This window comes from Argiope bruennichi, chromosome 5 (assembly GCF_947563725.1).
Source record: "Argiope bruennichi chromosome 5, qqArgBrue1.1, whole genome shotgun sequence".
Classification (NCBI taxonomy): Eukaryota; Metazoa; Arthropoda; class Arachnida; order Araneae; family Araneidae; genus Argiope; species Argiope bruennichi.
Window position 1 is genome coordinate 89,237,110 of NC_079155.1, and position 25,913 is coordinate 89,263,022.

The 25,913-nt window shown below is 29.1% G+C and overlaps 1 long non-coding RNA gene across 1 annotated transcript in view; it reads left to right on the forward strand.

The window, feature by feature from the left end:
• The window catches only part of LOC129969527 (uncharacterized), a 124,135-nt gene that overhangs the window by 48,305 nt on the left and 49,917 nt on the right, over nt 1-25,913 (forward strand). The window lies entirely within an intron of this gene.

Consider the following 25,913-nt stretch of genomic DNA (forward strand, 5'->3'; position numbering starts at 1 on the left):
GTGTATGTATCAAATTTTATTTATCTATCTCTTTAGGTTTTGTTGTTATCATGTTTGCGTATTTTCGGACAGCCGTACAAAAGACTTCCGATTAAAGTAATTTATCCAAAATATGATAAAAATCTATTAACCTGGAATAAAGGTTGCATATTAAGTCCCATCTATCAAATTAAAGGTTGCATATTTAGTCCCATCTATCAAATTAAAGGTTACATATTAAGTCCCATCTATTAAATTAAAGGTTGCATATTAAGTCCCATCTATCAAATCAAAAGTTGCATATTTAGTCCCATCTATCAAATTAAAGATTACATATTAAGTCCCATCTATCAAATCAAAAGTTGCATATTTAGTCCCATCTATCAAATTAAAGATTACATATTAAGTCCCATCTATCAAATTTAATGCGTCATTAAATTATTGTGCTCATAACCAGACAGAGATTATTCCAAAAATGTGTTTTCAGATTCAGGAAAATCTGAAATGAAGATATTCATCAAAACTGTGACTGGAGTTCGAATTTTTTGACGATTAAAATGTTTTTATTATACTTTTTTATACTTTATAAAGTAAAAAGAGTCACTCTATACCTACTCAATTGCATAAAGGACAAATTATAAGCAATTATGTTGTTGTTTCCTATGGCACTTGCCACGGACAACCCGCTGTTACGAAGACAGCGATTTTAAGCCGGAAGGGGAGCGTCTCTTGTTTTTATAGTAGCGCCAATTAGGGCCAAGAGTACGACTTTGCTACTCACGCATCACTTGTTCGCTTGGAGAACCGCTTTTTACAGGTGGGCACATCCACACATCTCACAAATAGAACAACCCCACCCAAACCGGGACAACCAGATCAAGGGGAAGACGCGCTACCCCTATGCCAGGACCATAAGTAGTTAATTATTAATTAATATATATTATAATATATATAATATACCGGATATAATATATAAAATAATAAATATATAATATAATAAATATATAAATATAATAAATATATAATTTTATAAATTATTATTATTATTAAGGAACTAAGGCTTGGAGTGTATTCTATGCATCAAAATCAGCAGTTTGAAGTTGGTTCTAAATTGCATAACCGTGTCCATATATGAAATGCTAGCTAACTTTAAACCAAAGCTCATTTGAACTTTTACGTCTGTTCACAATTTTGAAGTTTATATTTCAAATTACGCTTATATCCATCAACTATTCCTGCGGAATTGCGGAACACCGCCATGATCAAATTAAATCCTTTCAATTTTAATAAGGCTGTAAAATAACATTCTTATACAGAAAAATCTCAGCACTGAAGCACTTCATAAACTTGAATTTTCCATCTTCACCCAGAATGGGACTGCAAAAGCATAAGGACATTTCGAAATCAATTCTACATGTTATTACCTTATTCTGAGTTAAAACTTTCCATTTCTCAAGGACATTAGGAAGAAAAAACTTTCCATTTCCTTCTGAAAACTCCTAATAATTGAGTCCTTGAAAACTGGAAGAAACAAGCTGAGAACGAAAAGGAACGGGAGTCGCAACATAAAATAAAGAATAAAAAAGAAAAACCTTCCGGATTATTTTTTCTTTTCCTCAGACGAATTGCTTCCCTGATTCCGACGTTTTCTCTGAGAAGAATGCTGAATTGGCTTGTCGGGTAGATTTGACTTTCGCTATCAAATATTCTCATTGGATGAACGGTATTTCTAATAGTTTATGCCATCTAGTGTTGCGAGAATTACATACTTTTTTTTCTTAATATTCCAGAAAGTATGTACCATACATTCTAAACTAATCTAAAAGTGATAAACGCCATACTTAATATATAAAGTGCTTCTACCGTTTAGTTTTTTAAAACAGCTTTTTCTGTCTGTTTGTTTTTTCGAATAGTTCATCAGATTTAAAATTCATTTGTTTAAGACCATATTTATTATATTAAAGGCAAATCAAAAATTATTTTAAAAGGCTTAAAAGAGAAGTTTACGGTCTAATTTTTTGACGAATACATTACTTCCTCTATACTTCGTATTCAAAAAAGTAAAAGATTGTAGTTATATAGGTATTTGTCAAGTAATAATTTAAAAGAAATTTTAATTAACCAATTCTATAAAAAATGCATTCTTTAAGTAAACATGGGTTCCTCATATGCAAGTAAGGGAACCACACACAGACTGAAGAAAAACTCCGGAAATATTCTGTTTCCGGTGTCAGGGGTTGTCAGAATGTTCGCGTAAGGCAGACATCTGTCATCCCATCCGGTGATGCATCACAGTTCTGGTACTACAGTCATAGTAATTTATTTATTCTATTATAATTGTTACCAACTAATGCAACTTTCATTAAAAATAAATTTTAACTATCATTTAAATAACATTTTACTCCGGATAATGTTTCCTAATCAAAATTGCTAGAGACATCAGAAAAGAAATCTAAAAACAATATTATAAATTGTTATAGGCAAAGAACATTTTGAATGTTTTTGATCGATTCATAAGGTGACTTTTCGTGAAGTTCTTTTAACGTGACTTTCTTCGTTCTTTTCCAGATTGATAGAATCGTCTCTGATCACATATTATAAGAAATATACTTCTATAAAAGCACTTGAGAAAGTTTGCTTAAGAGTATTTTTCTTATTCTAAAATATAGAATTTAACGTCTTCTATACAAAAAGTGATCAGAGACGATTCTATCAATCTGAAAAACAACGAAGAAAGTCACGTTAAAAGAACTTCACGAAAAGTCACCTTATAAATCCATCAAAAACATTCAAAATGCACTTTGCCTTTAACAGTTTATCAATGTCGTTTTTAGATTTCTACGGGTTTATTTTTATTTTTTTTACTTAACATTTTATCGTAATAAAAAAACTCTGCAGCTACAATAACTGGTTTCATTAATCTTAGATTACAAAAGAATATAATATTAAAAATTATCTGGCAATTTTACTTTTAAAATTAATTATTCTTCCGAATTTTTAAAATATTTTTACATCTTTTAGTGAATTAAATTACTGAATATTGTAGTTTTCTTTTTAAACACCGATAATTTCAATTGTAAATTTTCTTTTCAAGTAAACGATGTCTAATCATAAATTCCTTTTCCGAGATTGAAAAGAGATGCTTCCCATCAATTTCATAAAATGTGCCCATTTTTCAAAACATTTATATATTTCTTCGAAAATAAATCTAGAAAGTAATTTTTGTCCTTGTTAAATATTTATGATTTTACTTTTTATGCCGTTGGTTGAGACTAATTCATGAAATATTATATATCTAAACAAACTTTAAACGTATTGTGATTAAAACCGATTAATATTTCTGTCAGAAAATAATGAATTTAGGCAAATTTTTTCGAATGTGATAATATAGTGAAATACCAAAGTGTATGTTCATAAAGGCGATGATTTTTTTTCTGTGAATGATTTCTGATTCGTATATAAAAGTTAGCTTTATTTTATCAGTTATAGCGATATGATTCATATTGTTAAGAATTTTTAGCATGGTTCCTTGCGAAGATAGTCACATCACTGGTGAGAAAAATTTACAAAGATTCTTAGATGACAAACTAGGTTTCGAATTTGGCGACTTTGATAGTAAAAATGAATGCTCTGGAAAACGCTAAAATATGATTCCATCTCCATTTGGAATCAAGATTTGAGATTTTCCTGGAGAATTCCACATCCTGTAGTAGGACTATAAAGGTATTCACTAGCTAGCTTTTTGCCGATCACTATTGTGCTGTTGCTGTAAGTTAATTAATATATTGCTGCTTCCTTTCATTGTTAAAGTCTACAATTGATATTCTTTATGTACATCTTCGCTTTTTTTAACTGTATTCTTTGCTTTCGGAAATATACATGGAATAAAACAAGATTTTTCATTATCTGACTTGTTGAGCTTCTTTCAACGTACATAATCAGATTATTTCCATAACAATATTATCCAAATACTCTTTCAGCATGTCAAATGCATTTTTTTTTCCCTTTCCTTAAATAATTACTTCAAAATTTACTTTAAAATATAAGCGAACAATTTCGTTTCCATAGTCTGCGATCGTAAGAGAGGAAATAAACCACTTTGGACTAAATTCATCCATATTTAATAGATGAATGGATTAAGCATGCGCTTCTCACAGATAAAAAGACATTTCAAGCTTAGTATTGAATTCGAGTCCAACTATTTGCATGAAAATGTAAGCAAATCTTCAGTAGCTGCAATTGTAAGGCCTTAGAAATTCTCGCTGTATCTAAGAAACAATCAAATAGATAGTATACCCTTTCACGCAATAATTTTCATTCCCAAATACTTTTTGAAACAATTTTTTTTCTCCAAACTAAGCGAGAATTTCTAACTTTCTTCTAAATTGGCTTAATCCTTATTTGTAAAGATGGAGTTTTATCATGCAATTTGAAATTGAACTTCTCAATTGTATTTGGTATTTTTGATTGAATTTTACTAAACTTGATTTCAACTGATTTTTAAAATTCTGTACATCTAAGTACCAGATAACGGATATTAATTTAATTTTTTCGAAACTTGATTTTCTATTAATGAATTAATTTCAATAAATCTTAATTCTGCTTAAATTGCGGCATCAAAAAAAAAAGAAATTGTGACGAAATTAATTTTAAGATTCCATTACTATAGTTAATAATGAATTACACAGGGAAAGCAAAGGATGTATATATTTAGACAAGAAGTAACGCATTCAGACGTTGGATAAACAATGCAAAACATTTGCATCATATAATAGTGTACTTACAAATTATTAAAAAAAATTAATATACTTTTGTTAGTAATAAATTATTTTAATAAAATTCTTAGTAAGAAGAAGGAAATATTTTTTAATCTGACAATTAAACAAGATTGTAATAGAGAAATAGATATAAAAATTCTAAGAAAATTGAAATTTGGAATTTAAATTATAATATATTTTAATTTTTAAGTTTAAGAAGAATTATCTTTCTCTAATATTAGAATTAACCTTTATTAAGTAATTCTTACTCGTTATTTTAATTAAATGCTCAATTTAATTATTATTTCTCAATAAATCATTAGTTTATTGTATATGCATGTACTTGATAATTTAATTTATTATGTATTTCTTATCATAATTTGAATTTTGTATAGTATTAATTTCATCATTTCATACATTTATTATTGCTTTCTCACCACCAGAACACACACTAATAAAAAAATGCTTATTTTTTTTTCTTTTTAATATTTTTTATTCTTATACCTGTAATATATATCACAATTCATTATTAAAAGCATTGAGAAAGTTAAAAATCAATTTTGTTCACAAATTCACTACGAAATGGTGTCTTTCAAATGGAATCAAAATTCAAATAAAATAGAGCGTCTAACTTACAATTAAGCTCTAAAAATTATTGGTATATTGAAGTTTCATCGAAAACACTCAATTGTATGATATTTTCAAACTCTTGCACATCAATAAATGAATGAAATATCGGTTTCTAAATTCCGCCTTTACAAATTGAAAGCAAGTTAAATTTTCAAGCAAGTTGTGATATTTAAGCATAATATATATATATATATATATATATATATATATATATATATATATATATATATATATATGAAGTCGGGAACTCACATTTGAGCATTCAGTACATGAGGGAAAACAATATTACAAAATTTTCTCTTTAGAACATAAAAGAGTTAAGTATTAATAAAAAAGTACAGAAAAGCATGATATCCATCTTCTTTGCAATATTTTCCTCTTTTATAAAACATATTCTAAATTTAAAGCGTTTCAATCTACACATCATTACCAGCTAGCACTTCAAAATGTATTCCTTTACATCCTGAAAGTATATATTTTACCAGTCTCTTTCCATCAAAGCGTGTTATCTTCCCATACGTGAAAACAAAATACGCTGGTTTTTGCTGCATGTCTCAGTTTCAGTTTTTGTGTCTCTTACCCAGACACAATATATAGCCGCAGGTGACAGCTTTACAAAACATACTTTTCCAGAAGCAATATTTTCGTAAACATCATCAGAAATTCCTGATCCATAAAACACAAAGGCACAAAGTGCCTTCCACGGCAATATCCCTCCCTGGATAAGGTAATCCATTTTCCCCAAAGATTCGATTGTCAGAATACGATGATAGTCACGGATAAGAACTGAAATAGGGCCGAAAGAAACTGCAGACTCAGGGCGAGTGACGTGCGACTTTTTTTTCCTTCTTATTCTTCTTCGTTTTTTTCCCCTGTCTCTTTTTTCCTTTGATCGGATATTACGTGACAGAGGATCTCATCGTGAGGTCCAGAGATCGCTTTTCTTCTACATCATGCATACGAAACACCGGATCAATGAAGAAGAAAATGAAGCCGAGGAGGCCTCCTTTTTTTCCCTGTCTATCCCCCCTCCTTCCTTGGCCTTTGGCCTGGATCTATCACGTCCCGAACCAGTCTTTTGTGAAAGAGGTGCGCAGTGCGGAAATATATAAATCACTATGTGGTTGTGGCATCGGCAAATGAGTTCATCTCTCATTCCAATAGGTTTTTGTACCGCAAATAAGACATTTGCAGACATAGCGTCTTAGCCGAGATTGATTCTGCCGTATTCCATTAGATAGGATTCCTGTACGTTAAATAAAAGTTAATTTTCTGATTGCTTTGGATCAGAATTAAGTTAAACTACAACATTTGGCATTAAATTAAATTACAAATACAAATATTCAAAAGATTTGAATATATTTTATCATATTGATATATGTATATCTGATAGAAAAAAATAAACAAAGGACTAAATGTCTTATAAGTGCTAAGTTTGTAAAATAGGATACTTTGAGAAAGTTTTACAGAATCTTAAATTAAATGGCACCGTATTTCTAAACTGTTCTTTAAATCCTTAAAGATAGAAACTAAAAATTTATTTAAAAAAATAAATACATAAAAAAATTGTGAAGACAAAAATTAGGCATGAACAACCATAACAATGGATTGGCATTTAGTTAAAATCTCATTCTTGCTTTTCCTTGCCCTTATTTTTTTTTTAATCCTTGGAGAAATTAAGAAGACTTCTTAGACCAGAATTAAGTAAAACTATGATATTTGACATTAAAATATATCACGAACAGAGATATTCAAGAAATTTGCATATATTTTAACGTATTGATATATATTTGCTAGAAAGAAATAAACAGCGAGCTAAATTTCTTATAAGCGCTCAGTTTGCAAAATAGAATTCTTTAAAAAATGTTTTATTTTAGAATCTTAAAAAAAAAAAAAAACGGCGGCATATTTCTGAGCTGTCTTTTAAATCATTAAACACAGAAAGTAACAATTCATAAAAAAAAAAAAAAATAGAAAAAAGAACTGAGAAAGTAAGACAAAAATTAGACATGAAAGACTATAACAATAGATTACCATTGAGTTAAAGACTTATTCTTGCTTTCCGTTGTCCATATTTTTTAAAATTCTTGAAGAAATTAAAAAGATTTCTTTAGAAGACTTCTTATCCCAGAAGTAAGTAAAATTTTGGTGGGGAAGAAAAATTATAATTTTTGGTAATAAAATATATTACGAATATAAATATTCAAGAGATTTGTATGTATTTGATGATATTGATATATGCTTATCTACTAGAACGATATAAAAAACGGGCTAAATGAACAATAAGGAAGTTTTTTTTAGAATAGGATTGTTTGAGAAAGTTTTGTTGAATCTTAAATTAAGTGCAGTCATATTTCTAAACTATTCTTTAAATCCTGAGAGACAGAAAATAAAATTCAGGAAAAAATAAATATATAAAAAACTAAGAAGACAAAAACCAATCATGAATAGCCATAACAATAGATTGCCATAATATATATAGAGAGATTGCCATTATATATAGAGAGAGATTGCCATTATAACTATAGTCTCATTCTTACTTTTCCTTGCTCCTATTTCTTTTCATTTTTTAACTCAATAACAACTGCTCCGGCGACGACTGAGTGTCATACCCGTGCAATAGTAAAACTTTTTTTATAGTTTTATTCATATGACAACACCTATTTAAAGCTTTTTATTTCATTATCGTAACATGCAAAAATCCTTAAAAAGGTCCAAAAAAGTATGTTTTTATGAAATTTTCATTTCCTTGCTGCACCTCACGATATACTCTACTATTTTTTATAATTTTTATTTACCTTATCGATACAAACAGTCAACTTTTCCACATTATTACAAATTAAAAATGAAAAGCTGATTATTTCGTAAAAATACTTTAAAATATAGCAAGAATTTCGATTTTATGAAACTTTAACTTCCTAGCGGCGCCTCAAGGCCTACTTCAATATTTTACATATTTATAATTTATTTTATCTACACCATAAGGCAACTTTTCAGCACTATTACAAATTAAAAATCAAAAACTGATTTTTTTCGTTCCACCCTAATATGGAACTTTCAGTATGGCCAACTGTGCTTGCAAAGTTTCGAAATCAGTCCATTTGTTTAGGATGAAGAACTCTGTCTAAGTTTTAATTTGTGATATCTTTTGAAAAATAGTGGGCAATGAAGGGACGTGACATTAATGACTTATTTAGAAATCATAAGCTTTTATATGAAATTAAAATTGGAAATATCGTTACAATTTGGAAATCTTTGAAATTCTGTCGAGATTTTTATCCACAGGAAATACACAGTGAATAAGAATTTTAAATATTTTTTTTTCGAAATTGGTGGGTGGCGGATGTTAGGAAAATACCGATGATGTATGAAGGGGTCATAAACATTCATTCAAAATAAAAATTTGCGAAATCGGGCAAGGGAAATAGTTTTTTAGTATTGTTCTTTATTTGTATATAGATTTTTCAAAGTAATTTTAATGCTACTTTTCGTTTCAGTGTCCTGAGGTGATTACTTTTTGACGATTCTATCTCATTAAGGGGTGAGATACTGAAGGATATGCTCATTTCCGGAATTTACTTTATTATTGAATGTAAACATCTCCTCCTTTCATTCTTCCTATCGCCCCTATTTTGTCGAATTAAACCCATCCTAACGCATCCGCAAAAGCGAGGAAGATTTTAGGATCCGTTACCAATCAATGTAAGCGGATTTGCCAAGGCAAAATATTCTGTATTTTATGGAGGGTTAACTTATTTGGCACAGTTGTTTTCATAGGCTTTAATGAGAAATAATGACTCCAAATGCTTCTTTACGTGTATAGTGTAAGTTGCCTTTGAATAGGATTTTCGAAAGGAATTAAAATAAACTTCTAAAGATTAATTAATCAAAAAATTTGTTGTCGTTGTCACTTGCACAAGTCAGCTGAAAAAGTCAGCAATTTAAGCCATGCTTGTGCAGTTGCTTCTGAAGGTAAAGGCCCCTGAGCACTCGACAGTAAAAGTGTGACTTCTAGCTCATATGAAGATTACACTCACACACTTGCTTGCACAATCCCTTTTTACAGGGGGCTCTCTCACATACCTTACAGATAGAACACAGAATAAAAGAAAACCATGCCAGAACCAATACTCGAATACGAGACACCCGGATCACGGTGAAGACGCTCTACCCCTAGGTTAGAACAAAGGCTATCAGAAAATTTCTTAAAATATATTATATAAATATGTTAGCATATTCTACTAACTTAACAAGCACATCCAAAAACCTTTTTCATACAACTCTTCGACATTTAATTATCAAAGGGTTAAAATTAATTTCGTTATAGAAGAAAATACAAAGTGTAGCATTGTTTACAAATTCTAAATTGGTCTATCATCCGATAAATATTTTAGGTAAAATTATATATTTTATGAAATTTTTTCCCGTTATTTCAAAATGCTTTTAAAATATTTGCTTTCTTGTTCAAGAAAATAAATGCATAACTCATCAATTGTCAAAATAGCACAATTGTGATAGATTCAAATTTTTGTGCTAACATTACTTTTCTGCTACTTATATATACCTACTCATGCTACGTTAAAAATAAACGGCTTAAAAAAAAGAAGGTTTAAAAAAAATTTGTAACTGCTTCGTTTTGCCGTTCAAAATCCTTAAGACTTTCTGGAACATTTTTTGAAGATTGAAAATCAAAGCTTTATCTATCGAAATATCCAACTTAACTAAACACTTTTTCTAATAAAACCAGAGAACAAAAGGAAGAATGTTTACATTTCTCGAAATCTAATCCATAGGGTTTTTTTTCCAGACTCATAAATGAAAAGATGAGAATGAAAAAGTACAACGGACTAATTAACGGATCTTTGCTTAAGAAATCAAGTATGTCCCTGTAGGATGCCATGATTTATTCTTCCTCATTTTCTTCACTTCACTTTTTCTTCTTCTTCTTCTTCTTTTTTTCCTTTCTTCTGACGCAACTTAGGGGCATCGATCCCAGAAGTCGCTGGGAAGAAAATTTAAAACAGAATGGACGTCAAAAATGAGAACTTTTATCACCACTTCGATTACCCTTTTGAAAAGTTCTTCAGGGAAAAAAATGGCGAAGAACTTAATGTAACGGAGTGCCAAAAAAGTTAGCGACCAGAAGATTATTTTTTTCTCTCTCTCTTCTCCTTTGCCTTTCTTCTCGTTCAACTCTATACGAAGGACGACTTTTGCCATCCATTATTTCATGCCTTAAGAAAAATGAAAAAAATTTCCAAAAGATCTCGAACACGAGAAAATATCCCAATGAAATGACTCCCTTGAGCCCCTAACCTGAAGGCAATCTATCGTGCCATTTTTTTGCTTCCTATTCTTACCAAAAAGTAAAATTTATATACGTCCTCCACATTACTTCTAACATCCCTCCAAGGACATTTTTCTGGATGTTATGGCTTTGTCAAATCGTAAGATGTCTGATTTTTACTGCTTTGTCGAATGGGGGGAGGGGTTTTCTGATCTCCCACCCTCTTCTACTTCCCCTCCCCCTCACATTCACTTTCCATTTGACGTTCGAGTGGATGATTTCTCTTTGGACTTTTGAGAAAAGCGCATCTTCTTCTTGTAGAATGAAGATTTGGAATGCGCATGCTTCAAATCGAATCAAAACAAAGTGATGAAATATGTCTTGAGAATGTCAGACGTATAATAACCCGTATTTGAATGGTAAGAATTCATGGATATGTTTTTTTTTCTGAATATAAATGGTTCAGACAGTAAAAGTGAATGTTTGGGAGAAACTATCAAAACATGAAAATAATTCTTCCTTGCTTCCTATTTTATTCTTTAAAAAGGAATAAAAAAGAATAATATTCTTGGAATTGGTTTGATAAAACATAAATTTGCAAAGCTTTTAGCTTTTAATGGGATTTTGTTATGGAAAAGGGTATAAAATAAAATTTTAAGAAATATTTTGCCTTCGAAAATTTAATATGCTGATAGTTTGGATATTATTAAAGTGCTCAGATTCTCTAAACACTTTTTTTAAACTATAACCTTCTATTCTAGCTGTCATTTAACTCTTTTTGTTCAAAAGCAATAAATTAATTAAATATTAACGCCAATTTTCAAACACAAAAAGATGTCTTGTTTTTGCAACTATTAATTTTCATTCAGACTAATTCATCTTCTTCGATCATACAAGATCGACTATAATTTGAATAAACTAGATTGGAAAGAAGAATTCTGCAGAAGCTCTATTTTTTTAAAAGTTTTATCAAAATTTATTTTAAATAGCAATTATTTACTGATAAATTATAGACTAAACCAGTAGACATGAAATACAAAGATGAAACATAACCGGGATAAATGTTTGATCCGGAACAAATTGCCATAATTGGAAGTTCCGGAGTGACAAGGAAGTCAGGTTATTATGAAATATCGATATTTTACTATATTTGCCAATTATATTTTATTTGAAATCAACAAATTAGGTATCAGATAATCTGAAGGCAATATCCTACATTTTTACTTTTTTCTGTAAGAAGATTGCAAAGAGAAAATATTATAATCACTAAAAAATTCAACCTCGAGATTTCGATCGAATTCCATGTTCCAAATTTTCCTGAGTCCAAAACACACAATTTTAGAATTATGTCTGTACGTCGCTCTGATTGCCTGTCTGTGAATACCAAAAGTATTTTAGCTAAGTAGATGAAATTTATAAGTGTGTTTCAACACCAAATTTGCAGAGCATAAATTTTGGAGGAAATCCATTTAGATGATGTCTATCACTCCAGTTTCCCAGTTACTAGAGAATTTGATAGCTAGAAAACAAAAATAAATACATAATAAAGATTTCTAACATCAGACATTTCACTCCACTTCGAGAATGGTACAAATACTTTACCGAAAACTCATTTAGATATCATATATTTCTTTCGTAAAACTAATTTATTTCTTCTCTAATCCCAACGTAGATGCTTGATCGTGTTCTTAGCTAACAAAGTTGATATCAAATAGAAAAGAATTTGTTTCAAGATGTTACATTGGCTGCTGGTGATTTTCCTGGTTTTTCATCTAGGAAACTCACAAATGTGGCCTAGTTTCTCCATAAGTTCTTCGGGAATATGTTGAAGAGCCTACTTACAAATACTGATCTCAGATTTCTACGTCAATTGTTGCTGATAGCTTTAACCAACAGAATAGATTATAAACCCCTTTTATGGCGATTCTTTGACTAAAAAGAAGATGGCTACATTAAAACCCCGAGTTAGGGACCAAAGTATCAAATATTCTTTTATTTCATATTCTTGATCCTAGAAAAAACCAACCAACAATAAAACCAACTGAATTTTGCTTCCAATTTCCTTTTTTGAGAAATTACAATAACTTTTTACTTATTCGTATGCAATGTAAAGGTAATGCAATAGTTAAAAAAATTCGTTTAATTTCCAATTTTCAAACCTCACAGAAACTGAAAAACACATTTTTGAAATTATGTCTGTTTGTCTGGGAATGCAATAATTCAAAAGTGCAGTGAGCTAGATTAATGAATTTTTCTATTTTGACTTTTCATCAAATTTATAAATTTCCATTAAATTTTGAATGAACTTCATTAAAGAAATTTTTTCTATCTGGCTGTGAGAATGCAAGTAAATTCGATCATTCCAAAAAGCAAGTAGCTAGATAAACAAAATTTGGGATACAGGCTTATCATGAAATTTTGAGAAAATAGTTAGCCATCTGTCGGTTAGTGCTTCCCAAACGTAATATCCCAAAAACACAATGACATAAATAAATGAAATTTGATATATGATCTTGTGATTACCAGTTTTATGCTAAAATATGCATTCCACTTTTAGATACTTGAATAATAAATGATGCCAAAGGAATAATCGCCAAAATTCGAACGATAGATTCAATAAAGATGAAAAATTCAAGCCAAAGATCTATATTTCGTGATTATTGTTCGCCAATGCTTGCAGAGCATTCTCGAACTTACACAACCCTGTATAAGGCCAAAGACAATTATTCATTTGGAAGTGTATGAGATTTTGTTTTGGAGGATCACTTTGGTTGGTTTGTATTTGCATGATACATGTTTTAATGCTATTTTACATCTTTAAATGTTTTTTCCCTAAAATTCTAAATTTTGTAAACTTTTCTTGAGGAAAAAATCCTCAGAAAGAAAAAGATAATCATGTTTTTTACTCAAATTTGGTGCAATAACTTCATAATATGTTTTCATAAAAACTTTCAAAAAAACTTTTTCATAAAACTTTATAAAAACTTTCAAGCTGTTTTAATGTTTCAAGAATGTGAAAAATATATTGTAAAAAATATATATACAGGGTGATCAAGAAATAACAGGAGGTGTTCGGAGCCATGTAGCGTGTTATGTACTGGATGAAATATAACAAAATTTGGCCACCATACACATTAAAGTACACGGTTTCGATTTATCAAAAAAAATTAATACCAAAAAAACGCCGATATGGGAAATCCTGGTGCTGCAAGAATACATAACTACCAATGGAAACAATAAATAGCAACACACCAAATACCAATGAAAAACGTTTATTATAGCAACTTACAAATTTGGCTCAAGGTGACCACCAACTTGATGTTCCGATAATTGCATGCGGTACACGAGGTTTCCGAAAGTGGCTCGCAGCATATCAGCATTTATTCGTCTAACATGTAACGTTATTTGATCTATTAAAGTAGGAATGTTAGAATGTCCTTGATACACAACAGATTTCAAGTGAATCAGAACTGCCTCACAACCAGAAATTGCCACTTCGTCTGATCCATAAAGGCAGTTGCAATTTCAACTTGTTCCTGCTTGATACCTTTTCGTCCTCTACCTGGTTGCACACCAAGAATTCCTGTTATTTCAAATTGTTCAACCATTCTTCATAAGTTATTAATGGTCATCTGCATTCTGCGTAACTGTTTTAACCGCCGGTATTCACGAAGAGCAATACTGGTATTTTCATCTCGCTGATAAAACAGCTTAACTAATAAGGCACGTTCGCGTGGTGACAACGCAATCGGCAGGCGAATTCTTGTAGAATAACTTAAATTCCCGCAACCCTTCCTTTTTTCTTCGATATCATGTCACAAAATACACGTATAAGCAAACCGCATAATAAAGTTTTCGATGGCAGAGCTAGAATTTCCCCTATCGACTTTTTTTGGTACTATTTTTTTTTTCCTGATAAATCGAAACCGCATATTTTAATGTGTATGGTGGTCAAATTTTGTTGTATTTCATCCGGTATATAACACGCTACAGGGCTCCGAACACATCCTGTTATTTCTTGATCACCCTATATATCGTTATTTATGAGTGGGAATTCATAATTTTTAAGTTTGGACAAAAATGCATATTATTTCTTAACTCAGAAACTTTGAACAAATCGTTTGATAAACTTCTAAGCATGAAATATTTTTCTTTATATCTCTTTTCAAACCAAAATAAAACCACATTTTTTTTTCAGAAATATTTTGACTTTTTAATTTTACAAGTGTTTGCCTGAATCAAATTTATACAAAAATTAAAAAATATAACTATTTTATATTAATTTTCAAGAAATTCATCCATAACATAATCACATACCTTCAGATTTAGCTAGTTGTGTTGTCAAAATAGAATAAAATTCAAAACAATGCCTTATTGCATGAACACTCTCAAATGAAATATCTTCAATAAAGAACCCGACCTTTATCTACAAAAAATTTTTTCAAGTACTTCAAATAACAAAGAAAGTAATAACTCATTCGCCCAATTTTTAGAAAAGCGTTCCGAAAGCTCTCTCTTTGAGATATCCCAAAAAAAACCCAATAAATGGCAAACTCATTTCACATATATGTAAAAGTTTCATTTAATCAATTTCTCTACTTTATATTCATCACTTAGAACATTTCATCGAATTATTCCAATCCCCCTACTTCAAAAAAAGAACCTTCTGATTGAAAAATGCCAGTATCTTTACCTCCCCCCCCCAACCCAGGACGAAAAAAGAAAAACCAACAAAAAAGAAGATACCTTCATAAATTTGCAACAGTGATTGTTGCCTGTGTGAAACGGGATGGTCAACAACAAACAGGCCAAAAATATTATACCATCCTCTTTTCTTTGCTTCGTTTTATAAGCACCCATACATCATCTTGACCGTCATAACCCAGACTTGGTATATATTGTTAGTTTAGTTTGAAAGTGGCATTTGGCACAGAGTTGCTGAGTAAGAATTTAGAAAGCTTTTTTAGAATCTTGCAGTCAATAAATCAGGGATTATTTCCGCTTTTAATGTCGTTTTTTATTTAAATAGCTTTCCTAATAAATTTAAGTAAACTAGCATTGTTATGTCTTGTAGATTAATGCATGTAAGAAATTTCATGAAAGAAATAATTTTAAGATACAAAACTTGTTTCTGAGAATATTTAGCATTATAATCTCAATATACAATAGGGTGGTTATAATTTAAGTTCCATTTTGAAATTATCATAAAAGAAAAACAACTGGACCAAATGTTATCAAATTTGGAAATTGTTTAAAGAAAGAGGAATTTCTTTTCAACCAAAATAAAAAGTTCAAAAACTCAACACCAGGAGAGAAATGGCACTGTATGCACTATCGTTAAGCAAAATAGGACATGAAGACATTGATTTAAAATGTTTTAATCGTTTCTAAAACGTGTAAAAAGCATGTTCAATGTGGCGTCCACCTTTTTCTGAAAGCAAGTTAAATCGCATTACTGCAATCTCTTAACATATCAGGAGAAAAGTTACACACATCGTCGCATTTCTTTCAGTTCCGCTAAATTGTTTAGATTATCACCATAAAAAATCACCACAAGTTAAATCACATTACTGCAATCTCTTAACATATCAGGAGAAAAGTTACGCACATCGTCGCATTTCTTTCAGTTCCGCTAAATTGTTTAGATTATCACCATAAAAAATCACCACAAGTTAAATCACATTACTGCAATCTCTTAACATATCAGGAGAAAAGTTACACACATCGTCGCATTTCTTTCAGTTCCGCTAAATTGTTTAGATTATCACCATAAAAAATCACCACAAGTTAAATCACATTACTGCAATCTCTTAACATATCAGGAGAAAAGTTACGCACATCGTCGCATTTCTTTCAGTTCCGCTAAATTGTTTAGATTATCACCATAAAAAATCACCACAAGTTAAATCACATTACTGCAATCTCTTAACATATCAGGAGAAAAGTTACGCACATCGTCGCATTTCTTTCAGTTCCGCTAAATTGTTTAGATTATCACCATAAAAAATCACCACAAGTTAAATCACATTACTGCAATCTCTTAACATATCAGGAGAAAAGTTACGCACATCGTCGCATTTCTTTCAGTTCCGCTAAATTGTTTAGATTATCACCATAAAAAATCACCACAAGTTAAATCACATTACTGCAATCTCTTAACATATCAGGAGAAAAGTTACGCACATCGTCGCATTTCTTTCAGTTCCGCTAAATTGTTTAGATTATCACCATAAAAAATCACCACAAGTTAAATCACATTACTGCAATCTCTTAACATATCAGGAGAAAAGTTACGCACATCGTCGCATTTCTTTCAGTTCCACTAAATTGTTTAGATTATCACCATCAACAATGCTTTAGAGATAACACACATTGAATATTCTCTGTAACACGTTTCAAAAATGATTAAACACATTTCAAACCGATGTCTTCATGTCCTATTTTGCTTTACAATACTGCATACAGCACCATTTCACACTTGGTGGTGAGTGTTTGAACTTGTTTTGGAAGAAAAGAAATTTCCTTTACCTCCTTTAAATTATTACCAATTTCGATAACATTTGGTCCAGTAGTTTTCCCTTTCTGACTATTTCAAAGTGGAACTTCAATTATAACCACCCTGTATTTTAATTTTTATTAACAATTATTTCTTATTTAAATATTAACAAATTTTGCAAAAGAATTTATTTTGTATGTAATGTATTTTTCAATTCTAATCAGTTTGAGGGAATTTCATTTCTTTTAAGTATATAAAACGTTTAACTTCAGTTGTTGAATTTACTTTCCATTTTGCTGATATTTCTGAGTCATCAGATTCTGTTCATAAATTTTAAATCAGGGGTAGTTCAAAGGTCGATGTACAAGCACGTGTCATATTCTGCAAACAACCATATCATACTAACTTTTAATGAGGATAGGAAGCAGTAAATCGATCAAAAGCCAAATTAAAATTAAACAGAGGTCCGTTAACACTGACTATCCGTTGCATTGAAAAATCTGATGCACATCAAATATGATACTGTTATCGTATTGTCTGTTTTTGTGTGTTTTAGAATATCTGCTAGATCAGATACATTGACGTCATTGGGAAAATGTGAGGCCTTTCACCAATAGTATTAGCATAGCTTCAAATCGAAACGTTATCAAACGAACTGAATTGATTCAAAGTTGTATAAGTTTGTACAAATATAAAGATATACGATAATCCAATGGATTTAACTTTTTTTCCTAACTAGATGTCTATATGTAAAAGTTTAGTGTAGGTGGCATAGAAATATTTCTTACTGTCGAATGGTGATAGTCAAATGTAAAGAAATCGCTATACAAATGTTTTAGGCTACTTAATTGAATATTTTTACAACTTTACTTAATTGACCCACAAAATATTATTAGAAATGTTCTGGAGATGGTTTGCAGTGTCACCAAAACGTCTATTCAGTGAATGGAAAGATGTAAAAGAAATCAAAAATAGGCATCAAAACAGAGGCTTTAATCGAGAGCAAAACTAATCTTAATTGCCGCTTGATGGTTAATTACTATGGAAATTGATAACCATATTTTCCAAAACTATTATCTCACAAAAATATTTTTGTATTATATAAGTTTCAAAAAATCATATTTTGAATGATTTTATGCTTATTTCTTAAACAATTTCTTTCAAAGTATTTTTAATATTTTTTTAGAAATTTAGTTTGATATATAAGTACAATCAGTAACCATATTTTTAGTATTATTACAGAATTGAAATTAATCCATCAAAGCATACAATCACTTCATTTCACAAATGTTAAAATTAGGACTTCAAAAATGCTTTATTTGGGCATTGGCTAAGAAATAGGATTTTTCACTTTAATTTCTTAGAACAAAAACATTTTAATTTGTACCCACAGTAATCTGTAAAAGATTAATTTGATTAAATTCATGTTTTTTTTCCATCCATATAGAATAACAAGACGAACTATTTTTTAAAAAAAAGCATAACAACCTAAAAATCAAATGGTCTAAGCAAAAAATGCTGAAATGCATAAAAGTCATATGCAAAGATTCTGGATCAAACCTTACTGATACCTTTAACTGCCGTTTTCGAAACAGAGTATTCAGAACAACAAAAATCTAAAAATACAATCTCTCTATCAATCAATATAATAATTGTATTTCTTTATTATACTATTTAACAAAAAAGGAAGTGAATGAAACATTAATCACAAGTCTCTTGTTTTAATTATTACTGCTTTACGCAAAAATTAATTTACTAAATTAATGAAAGATTAAAATTAATGCTTTACAAAAATAAAAAGAATAATGTTTGATTTTTATAGAATTTGCTTCACTAAACAAAAACTATTTACCTTCTGTGAATAAAAATAAATACATTTTATTTTATTTATTATTACTATTTATTTTCTGTGATAAATAAATAAAAATTTAAAACATTATCGTGTTTAAAATAATTCTTAATTTTTTTTAAACATGATAATGTTTAAAAAATAAGTAAAAATTTATTATTGCCTGCTTCACTTACACCACTTTAACTTTTGCCACTTATACCAAATTAATACGGATACATTCAGCTCAAGAAATTCCGTGTCTGTCCGCTATTTTTTTCTAGGAAAACATGGATTATACACTACAATCTATGCTTTTCTATAAAGTAAGAAAAATAAAATACCTCTAAAAATCTTTTTGTGTTTTTTAGTTTTTCCCTGCCATCTACAGACTCTCAGCAATGAAATAAAATATTCAAACGGGACTTTCATGTTTTCTTTTCTTTAAACTGGATCGAAATTTTAAATCATGTAGGACACCAGTGTTTGAAGAAGACACTGTCAGTTCCTGGAATTGAAACGCGAATTATGGACTTTGAAAGCTGTCGTCGTCTTAGTTATGTAACGGTATCAGTTTTGTTGTTTTAAGAGAAAAATGGAGGATGGGAAGTTGGAGTTTCTTCAATGTCACTTCTGTTTATTTTACTCATATATTATTGAGTGTTGTTGGATAGGCACCTGCGTATACTTAGAATTCCGAATTCGCTTAAAGTGAATATTGTATTATTATCCTATTGTAAATCATAGTAATTTTTTAAAATTTCTTGAAAATTGAGTTAAGAGAATCATTTTTCCCTTCAATGTAATGCCTTCTTATTGAAAAAAAAATATTTTTGAACATACACAATATTTACTTTTGTGTACAAAATATAATATTATTTATATTATTTGTATATAATGAAAGCTTTATGTTACTCCGTTTGAAAAACATTTTGTTGTTGACAGAATATTAAAACAATTTTAAAACATTTCCCAATTAGACTGTAACTAACCAAATATCTTTAATTAACAATAAATATTATTATGTCATTGCTAATGTTTGATGAATATTTTCGATAAATAAAATTCAAATGAATATTTTTGATGAATAAAATTTAAATCAATATTTTTGATGAATAAAATTTAAATGAATATTTTTGATGAATAAAATTTAAAGGGATATTTTTAGAACATTTTTGATAAATAAAATTTAAGTGAACATTTTTGATGAAAAATATTTAAATGCACATTTTTGATGAATAAAATTTAATTGAATAATTTTGATAAGTAAAATTTATATGAATATTTTTGATGAGTAAAATTTAAATGTTTATTTCTGATAAGTAAAATTTAAATGAATAATTTTGATAAATAGAATTTAAATAAATATTTTTAAGAAATAAAATTAAAAAAATATTTTTATTAAATAAAATTTAAATGAATGTTTTTGATGAATAAAATTTAAGCGAATAATTTTGATAAATACAATTTAATTCAATATTTTTATGAATAAAATCTAAACGAATATTTTTGGTAAATAAAATTTAAATGAATATTTTTCATGAATAAAATTTAAAGGAATATTTTTGATGAATAAAATATAAAGAAATATTTTTGATTAACAAAATTTAAATAAACATGTTTGATAAACAAAATTTAATTGAATATTTTTAATAATTTAACTGATAAATGACCATTTTGAATATTTTTAAAATATGTTCATAGAGCATAAAAGGTTAAAGTAGATAGATTTAATTTTATTAAGATTTTATCAATCCTTTTTGTAAGAAAAATATGAGTGTAATGTATTTACGTAATTGCAGATCTTTCTATATATTAATTGTTTTCCCTATAATTCTATCATTTATTCTAAGAAGATCGGAATAATGTATAATGCCATTCTATATTCCTAATACTTAATCAAATGGAATAATAATTTTAAACAATTAGTTGATATGCAATATTGATTTATAATAAAAAATTGTTTATTATTTGTAATTATTTTTGCATAGTTAGTCGTTTTCTCTTATTTGGCAGAGGAATCATGTTATATAAAAGCAATAAACTTTTCAAACGTCTCATTTAAAGAGATAAATATCTTTTAGATACGTACGAGTATTATTTTGTCTCGTCATTTTGATGAGACTAGTCTCCAAACCTGGTTTTTAGTCCCTGACATATTGATATAAATAACAAGACTGCATTTCTTTGTGTAGCATAGGAATTATGATTGATATAACTGATCGCTTGTTCTAGTAGATTAAATAAAAATTATATAGTTAAACATGGGAAATAAAGTTTCCATATCGATGGATCTATCTTATTACATGAAGAATTTTTCATTTTATTTATTTTCCTAAAGGATGTTGAAAAACGTCATTTATACACATTTTGTCTAAAAGTATGTTCTCCAATTCTCCATATATATATATAGTATTGTTTTACTTCTTCATCATCAGGATATACAAAATACTAAATTTAATATAATTTCAATTTTTTCCATATATTCTCATGCTAGCATTATATAAATTATATATTTCTCTTTAAGAATATAATTCCATTTCAAGATAAAATTTCTCTCAGACATCTTAGAACTTATGATTCTTAATGTTATATGCTTTGTCTGAGAAACATTTTATACTGTAAATATATCATCTGCAGACTGATTTGTTTTACTCGTTTAAAAGTACTTTCATAAAATGATACTCTCCATGCTGAAATATGAGCTCTCACTTGTTATGGCTTTCAATATATTTTATTACATACAAAACGATATTGATTTTATATATTGAAACTGTATTATGATTCTTCGAATTCCTTTGAAGATGTATAAAATATATTTAGTATAATATGATGAATTTTGAAGGAATACATTTATTTTTAAGGCAAAAAAGATATATCTGTAGAATTAAATAAATTCTCAATCCGTAGTATTTTAAATAATATTCAATCTAACGAATGGCACAAAAATATACGATTTTGCTATATGATTAATGATTTTTAACTGAATACTATAATTGCAATAGTTTTCTTTATATATTCATGTCTGGTATTTCGAAACCTTTAGTTAAAAAACAAAATAAACTCATTATGTACTTTTAGGTAAGTTATGAATCCAAAATAAACTTCTTCTTATACATATAAAATTTATAAATTTGATTTTATCTAATGAATACAGAGATATATTTAATTCATTCACTTGTTTTGTGGCTTTCGTTAGAGATATTTATCTAAGTGCCTGATAAGTTAAATTGAGTTTCGTATTTCAGTTTAATAACCCACACATTTGCAAAAATACTAAAACAAATTGCTCAAAATTTTAAATTTTATTTCTCATTTCTTCTTATACATACATGGATGTAAAAATCTACATCACACGAATAAGATCTCGCTACTGAATAGTTGTTAAACAGCTGGATGCCAGAAGACGGCCGCTTTGTTTTTGATAGGAGAGATGCAGAGTGTTACCGCAAACTGCCTCAGTACTTTTTCTGTTTTGAAAAGGCTATTTCTTGCTTCATCTTGATGACATGCCGGCATCTGGGCAAAATAAAGTAACTGGTAAGATTTCTGTAAATAGCTTTTGCGGTCAAAGCTTAAAGGGAATAATAAAAGTGAGGAATGTTAGTCAATGAAAAAGGTTACAAACTCATTCTTTGATTACGCTATAAATCAGTAATATTCAAAAACCAGTAGATCAATGTCCAGGGAAATACTCTTAGATTAATTGATTTGATGAATTTTCTCACAAAGGTAAAACGCAGATATGAATGCTTTTCCCAGAAAATCCTCTTGGAGGGCAACCTGTAAAGTGTTAGACTTATGATATTGATACTTGGATAGTCCAAAAATATAAAGTTAAAACCATATAAAGTTTGACTATAGTCATCTTGGAGTGCCATAGGTCTTGTTGCCCTTGACCAGTGGCTTTAATTAGGTATTGTTTAAGAAGGTGAAATCCAAAATTCCATTGTATGATAAAAAATATAACAGTTATTGTGAAGGATATCGTCGCATTATCATCACAAAAAATCAAATAAACAATAGCAAAACACAGTCGAACGATTCTAGAACAGCCTTTGCAGTAAAGAGCGGCACATAAGTGGCAAATCCCTTTAAAATAATCGCAAAGGCACAAAGTGCTTACAGAAAATTCAATTACTCGCTTGACTTAACTTACTCGACCCAACTGCTCTTTCCTTGGTTTGTCTCATCTTTTTGTAATGATTGAATACCGGATATTTTAGAACAAATGTTGGAAATCGAGTCCGAATGAAGCTAGCACCAAAATTCTAGAATATATGGAATCCTTCATTTTTATGGCCAAATTCGCCAAGTCGTCAAAACGAGAAGGCTGGCTGGAGGTCAGTCATTCATCATCCATTCAGAAGTCATTATTGCTCCTATGATACCATCTTCCTTACTAAAGGAAGCAATATAAAAATATTCGTAACATTATGTTATGACAAGTTGTAATTAAAAATAACAATACATATTGATAAGTACAGCTGAATATAGATATTTTCAGACTATAAATGGCAAGTCTTTACTGAAATTGCGAAATATCAATAAATTGAACTTCCGAATGATTTTAAATTTTAATTAGTGTAGAGAATCAATGCTTTTCTTGAATTACTTTGAAATCTGTTCAATCGGAACAATTGAGTATTTCCGAAAAATTATCATTACCTTCTCTTCTTACTCTTATTTAAAGATGGCACTAAAAACGTAGAATCAAAAAATTATGAATAAGCTTATTATTCCAACTAGATCTAGATAGATCTAGTTGGATCTTCTTAGAGAAATGGAATTAAGAATATTTTATGGTAGGGATGTGTAAATTCATTTAATGCGGAAACAAATTTTTGGGAAATGATTATTTATTACGAAACACAATAAAATTTAAAAAACAATGCTTTTAAATCCTCCAAAAATAATTTTATAAATGAAGTCGGGACTTCATTTCTGGTAATTTCTTATAATCTACCTTACATAATCAGAGTATCATAATCGAATCAATATATAATAACATTTATTCTTTATTTTAAACTAGCCGCCTTTGGCGACCAGCCGGTTTGCCAATCTTAATGTTCGTTTAAATTTTAATAATTAAATATTTTACGCTACTTTAATAGATTCTTCATCAAAATATTTAAAAACTTCTAATTTTGATAGTCATATAATTCACTCATAATATTATAAATGCCTTCAGTCATAACGTAATATTATCTCTCTAATTTTCTGTTAGCCCCCATAGAATTTATGCTTTAAATTAAAGTGGAAAGAATTAATCTGCAATTAATATCATAATATTTTTTACTGAAACAAAGCATTTTTTTATAATATGATTACTGATAACAGAGTCACTGAGCGTTTAAACTTTATGGGCACTAAAAAATATCTTTTTTAATTTATGTAATATCTCAAGACTTTATTAACAAAATTTTCTGAAATTCATCAGATCGATTAATTAACAATATTTCATTTTAAATGCATCAAACACTAAGAAAATAAAACGAATCGTTTAAAAAAATCGGTCGAACACAGGTTTAAAAAAAGTACTTAAAAAACGATGTACTTAAAACTATAAGCATATACAAAAAATCTATAATTAACATAAATACAATTTACTTACAAAAGTATGCAACTAACCTAAAAATAATTTAAATCATTCGTTGGTTGTCATGCCAACAGTCAGAACATAATGTGCATGCTTGAATTTTCTTCGCCAGTTACGTTAACGCAAATGCGTGAATTTTTCTACGCCAGTTGGGGTAACGCTATGCAGATTATACATTTTTCATTTCCTTTATTCTGTGTTATTTTAATTCAAAAGTACTTCAGAATGAATCTGAAACATGGATTAATTAACAATGTTTAATTTTAAATGAATAAAACATTAAGAAAATAAACAGAATCGTTTGAAATAATCCGCCGAAAAATATTAACCCTAGCCTCATTACTATTGGGAGAAAAAAACAAGTGAAGCCTTACACATTTGGCGGTGGTAAAAATGAAAGATTTTTTTGGCGGAAAAGTTGGCGGTGGGGAAAATGGAAGATTTTGTGGCGGGAAAGTTAGTTTTTAATTAATAATTAAAATTCTAATGAAAATTTCAAAAAAAGGGACCCCAGATGCACATTCCCGACCTCTAAGGTATACATGTACCAAATTTGATAGCTGTATGTCAAATGACCTGGCCTGTAGAGCGCCAACACACACACACATTGAGCTTTATTATAAGTATAGATTATTATATTATTCATTAATAAGTTCTTTCAGCTAAATAGCAGGTAGTTGCTTGCCTAAAATTGGTTTAACGTTTAATGAGTTTAGTTGTATTAATGTCCTATTTTGAAGCAACACGAAGCCTATTTGTGCACGGGCCTCGTAATTTTGAATCCAGATCAGATGACGATTATGAAACTGGAACTGGAACTTTCTTCCATCAGCTTTCGAGTCATATCAATGGAGAGATGTTTGGCCTACTTTAGATCAGCGTGCAATAGACCAATATACTCGACAATTCTTTACTGACATGGGTTTGGGAACTTAGAAGAAGAGGCTTTACCCTTTGCCACCACAAACCATTTACTGCCTTAAAGTAAAGATCATCTCTTTGTTGATAGATTCCATTCCAAATCATAATGCAAATGTATAGTTCTATTTTAAAGAAGTATTTTCATTTCAATACAGCAATTATCTATCTCAAACTCTCGTTGTCAAATTTTTCTACAATTACATTGCTTCCTTTATATATAATAATATTATATCCAAAAGATGTAAAAAGAAGGAATTGCTCTTAAATAATCTAGGTTTTATATAACAATCCCTGTTCAAAATCATCAATTAAATTTTTTTTCTGTTATTAAATAAATAAAATGAAAACGTAAAAGTTTATTAAACATTTAAGAAAGTGTCTAGTTTTATTTAAATAATAAATTCCAATTTTAAGAA